Below are 5,403 nucleotides of genomic sequence, written 5' to 3'. Positions count from 1 at the left end.
AAGGCCCCGGGGGCGGGGGGGAGGGAGGGGGTCCTCGCAAGCCCAGTGGGCGTCGGGGGGCTCCTGCTAATCATTAAACGGATCAATATTTGCTCGCCGTGTTTGTTCGAGGGACGCGAGACCTTGCGGACGCCTCCTGCGTCCCTTGATCGTCCTGCAAACACGGGAGTGAAGCAAAGGCCTTGCCTCCTCCGGGCCCCTGGTCCGCAGCCCCGGGTTCCCGCCAAAAGGTCCCGGTCCAAAGGTGAATGGAGCCCACGCGAGCGGGCCGCAGCGGCAGAGTGGAAAAACCTCGGGTTCAGGGCGGAAGCCAAGGGTGCTGCTGAGCCAGCAGCCCCCCTTCCTGACGGGCATTTGCCCCTCCCCGTCGACTCCCCGGCCATCCTCAGGGCAACACAATTGAACAAGGTTGGGACGGCCAGAGGTTTCAGAGCTGCCAGTGAGTCAGGGAAGAAACCCCAAATCAAGGCATGGAGTTTTTTCCTTCCTTGGCTCCATCGACAGAGCTGAAGCTGCATGAAGCGTTCCAGCACTAAAGCATAATTTGCAGAAATATTTGCCTTTACCATAATGGAGTAACGTGTATGAAATGACACGTTTGACATCTCAAGCTCAGAGGGCCACATGGAAGCCATCTGCCGAAAGATCTGGAGACCTCCTGCCCTGCTGGGTAGACCACACAGATCTTGTTGGGCCCTGGGTCCCTGGAGTGACAGGCTGCCCCTTGCAACGACGGGGAGATTGTGGGGCACACCATGTCTTATGCACTAGTGCAGGGGTAGTCAAACTGCGGCCCTCCAGATGTCCATGGACTACCATTCCCAGAAGCCCCTGCCAGCATTTGCTGGCAGGGGCTTCTGGGAATGGTAGTCCATGGACATCTGGAGGGCTGCAGTTTGACTACCCCTGCACTAGGATGTGAATTCCAGGAAACCACAGAGCTTTCAGATGTTCATAGAGCGACCTGATGTCACATCTGAAAGTGACAGTAACGTGACACTGGCAAATTTTAAACATTCCTCTCCTGCTTCCAGGCCCCCCACCATGGAAGGAGGTCTGCAACAGGGGACCTGGTACAGACAAAGGTGGCTTCCTGTGTCCATGGGACCCAGGGCGGAGAAACCTGGGAGGAGGCCACAGATGGCACAAACCTTCCAGGAAGGGCCAGAGAGCTGGCAGGCCATTTCTCTGGAGGGAGGTGCTTGGGCAGCAGTAGGCTGGGGGACACCTAGGGAGCTTCGAGGTGGAGCCGGAGGAAGGGAAGGACTTTATGGGGGTAGAATGCCATAGAGCCCCCTTTCCCAAGCGACCGTTTCCTTCTGGTGAGCTGGTCTCTGTTGCCTGAAGATCAGTTGGCATAGCTCCAGCTACCACCTGGAGCTTGGCAACTGGACTGGGGTTGTTCCCTGTGAGGCCTGAAGAAGGACAGGCTCTCATCTTTGAATAGTGTACGTGGGAACGGTCTGTGTGCTTCACGAAGCACAGCTGCTCTTTCCTGAGGAAGGCCAGGACTGTGGCTCTCCTGCAGTGGATAGCTTCTTCTAGTCAGGCCTTGCTCAGAATGGGTTTGCGCACCTGTAATGCTGCTTCTCCAGCCCGTCCTGCAAGAACTGAACACCCCAGAGAAAATTTAGAGCATAGAAACAGGGAAATAAGTTTCAATCAACAGCCTCGTGTTTATCTACAAAAAGCCTCATTTTTAAGGAATAATAATAGGGTTCCAACTTGGGCCAAACCAAGGCGAGTGAGAAGTCCAGAAATCCAAACGTAAGTTGATAGCTCTACTGGATGAAAGGATACAGACCCTAGAGGCACACCTGTTCATGCTGCATTTTATAAAGGAGAGGGCAATTGGGGGGAGGAGGAAAAGTCATCCCACCAAATAGAAGAGCACCCAACACAGGAGGACAGCACATGGGAGAATATTATGCATAGGTGTAGAAAACTAAGGAAGTGTTCTGCCCCACTGAGGCTCAGTAATGGGTTTCCAGGACCTGCCTGTAGATAATGAATCTGCCTGATTCAGGACCACATGAGCAAGGGCCAGCCCCCGAAAGCACAAAAAACATTTCCCAGGTCCCTGTGGATGAGCGGACTAGCTCCCCAGTGTAGTATGGTGCAGGTGCTGATAATTGGGGATTTCCTACTGAGAGGGGTAGAGGCTGAAGTGGGTCAGCCAGACTTCTCTTGAGAGGTACACTCTTTGGATGGTGCACGCATAAAGGATGTCATGGAAAGGCCCGTAAAACCCATGGATCATTACCCCTTCCTGCTCATTCCTGTAGGGTTCTGTCTGGCGCAGTGCAGAGCATATGAAAGAGACTAAGACAGATCCAAATCCAAGACTGACAGAAGTTGAGAGAAATTAGGGGCTTCTCCTTTAAGGCATGCTTGTCACATGGCCACCTTTGGCCAATCAGGGCATCTCTACCACGGAGGAGAGACCAGATTCAAAACAGCCTGCTTTCTCAATCCGAATGTTAAAATATTGAGGTTTAAAAGCACTCTAAGATATCGCACAATAAAGGTAGGGTCACTCCGGATCAATTCGTCTTGCTGCAGAAGGAAAATTTAAATCACTCAAAATCAAAACGGAAATCGCAATCTATGTAGATGGCAGGGACTGAATCGACCTGGGATTGAAATAAAAGCTCCATGTAGTTTACACCCTGGTCAAGAGAAACTTATTGGGACCAGTTACAGGCTCTCTTCTTTTCCTCCCTCCCTCCCTCCCTCCCTGAGGGCTGTGCCAACACAAGTGTTTGTTGCAAGGGAGTCCAGTGCAGCCTCCCAGCCTTTGAAGCCAGTGCTTTTTCTACTGAGGCTGCACTCTCTCTTTGCCCCCTCCCTCCCTGTGGCACATGGCTAGCTTTCCCCCGTTAAATAAACAGACCTATCAGCAAATGCAGAGTTCATGTTTATTTCCAGATATAATCTAGGGGTGAGAGGGATTGGCCGATACCTTGCACTAACATTTCTCATTGCTGTTGAAAGAGGACTTTGGGGTTTACTAGTCGTAACTCATTAGAAGCATTCTGTTGAACACCAAGTTTTCTGGGGGGGAGGGGGGACAAACCTGTGTACAACCATAGATGCCAAAAAAATAAAAGGTGGGGGTGAAAGAAGTGTCTGACCCCCCATAGAATAGAAAGTAGAAATGCTGCAGGGAATTAGGAGTGATGTTCAATACCCACCATCTCTCTTTTTCAAACTTATATTGGATCTGTTGTCATTAATGGTCCAGGCCCCACCTGCCATGCTTGAGAATTCTGTTGCAGAGCCAGAGGCCAGAGCTGTACTCTGGAGGCAAGCCATTGTGGCTGCCCCCCCCCCCCCCCAGCAGCCATGTCTGAGGCTAGCCCTGAAGGGGCAGCCAGCGCTGCTGGAGCTCTGTTTGGTCCAGGTGTGAATCAAACTGTAAGGGCATTTCTGCACAGTGCCCTCAGTAGCAAAATGCCTGCTGAATGGCAAAGCACGATATTTTATTGAGTCTCACCGTCCCGCCATACCTTATAGCTGTTTTGTCTTTTTCAGCCACCTTTTTGCGTATTTTGCCCTCCTTCTTTGTGGCTTGAAAAGTCATAAGAGAGAGCAACACACTTTAAACTTGGTGTGCTTCAGCCTGTCAATCACTTTACACAACCAATCCCCACCTGGCATATCTTGCTGTTGGCATATCTTGCGTATAGACATAATCATAGAGGCATAGGGTTTTTAAGTCTAATTTCAACATTTCACGGATTTACTAGGTTTAGACAGATGTTCCGTGTTGCCCAGAGCCAGGGTGGGGTCCCCTGGACCTTCCCCTCTGTGAGCTGGAACAGGCCCAAAGGGGTGTTATGAGACCCATTCTGTGACCCATTCTCAATGTACCTGGACCAAAACGTCTATTGATGTCCATCCCTCAAAAAGGCCTTCCCAGGTTTCAACATTTTAGCCACAACCCAACCCCCATTCCTGTGTGTGTGTGTGTGTGTGTGTGTGATTGCCTGTTTTTGACCCAGACAGGGATATACAGAGAGAACAAATCATCTTTCAATTTTATTTTAATATTTGTTTATTTATTAAATTTCTATGCGGTCCTCACAATATGGCCCAGGGACTTGTACCCTGCCCCTCCCTGCAGGCTGGCTCAGACTGGCTTCCATCATTTTAAAATAACAAATAGCAATATGATATAGTTAATAAATGACCATTAAATTATTAAAACTTCTGCTGTTAAAATCCTTTAAAATCAATCATGCCAGCTGATTTGCCAACATACATTACTGCATTACACTTGTGTGTTCAGGGTATGTGATGGCGTATCCCTACCAAGGGAGCCCAGTGTTAGCTGTCATGATTTTCATTGGCCCAACCAAATGCCTGGTGATAAAGCTCTGCTTTCAAGGCCCTTTGAATCTGAGTCGGCTCTTGAATGGCCTGCAGCTTTTCTGGGAGCTCATTCCACTGGGCTGGAGCCAGGACTGAAAAGGTTGAGGCCAGATGTACTTATGGGATCACCAATTTGTTGAAGGGATCGTTATGTCCTTTGGGGGTACAGCTGGCCAAGGGGTCCCTCAGATACCCTGGGCATAGACCTCATATGGCATTGAAAGTCAGCACCAGTACCTTAAAGTGGATCCAGAATTCAACTGGGAGCCAGTAAAGCTGCCTCAGGACAGGCTGGATGCAAGCCCAACATGATCTTCAGGTGAGGACTTCTCCCACACCCCATATCATCCTACCCCGCATGCCCTATATCAGGGGTAGTCAACCTGTGGTCCTCCAGATGTCCATGGACTACAATTCCCATGAGCCCCTGCCAGCGAATGCTGGCAGGGGCTCATGGGAATTGTAGTCCATGAACATCTGGAGGACCACAGGTTGACTACCCCTGCCCTATATCATCTGGATCCCCATTGGGATCCTGCCTGGGCCTTGCCTCTGGTGTTAATGTAAGGAAAGAAAAAAGCAACAAAAAAAGGAAGAATAAATATTTTTATTGTAAAACGCCATGGGCCACACTGGTTGGGAGGTCTGGAAATTCAATTATTTAATCCTTCCATGATTCCTCTTAACATTTACGAAACCAGCCAGGGGGTGGAGTGTCCAAGTTGGAATAGGGCCAATCAGGGTGGTGCTGGCTGCACCCTTATTGGCCCAGCCCCTACAGCTCCTGCCTTCTGTGCTCACCCGCTCGCCACTCTGCAAGCCTCGAGACAGACGTGCCGGCCTACCAAGGCCAGCCCATCTGAAGACACCACAGTACTGCCAAGGGGCCCAGACAACTCTTCGCAGTTCCAGCTGCCTCCCTACCGATCCCCCCCCCCCAAAAAAACCTCACTGCTTCTAGCGCCCGCTGCATTTAAACTGCAGCAGGCTTGGAGACTAGTAAATAAATAAATAAACCAGCTCCACATG

This window comes from Paroedura picta, chromosome 11 (genome assembly GCF_049243985.1).
Source record: "Paroedura picta isolate Pp20150507F chromosome 11, Ppicta_v3.0, whole genome shotgun sequence".
In the NCBI taxonomy this organism is placed as follows: Eukaryota; Metazoa; Chordata; class Lepidosauria; order Squamata; family Gekkonidae; genus Paroedura; species Paroedura picta.
This window is presented reverse-complemented; position numbering follows the sequence as displayed.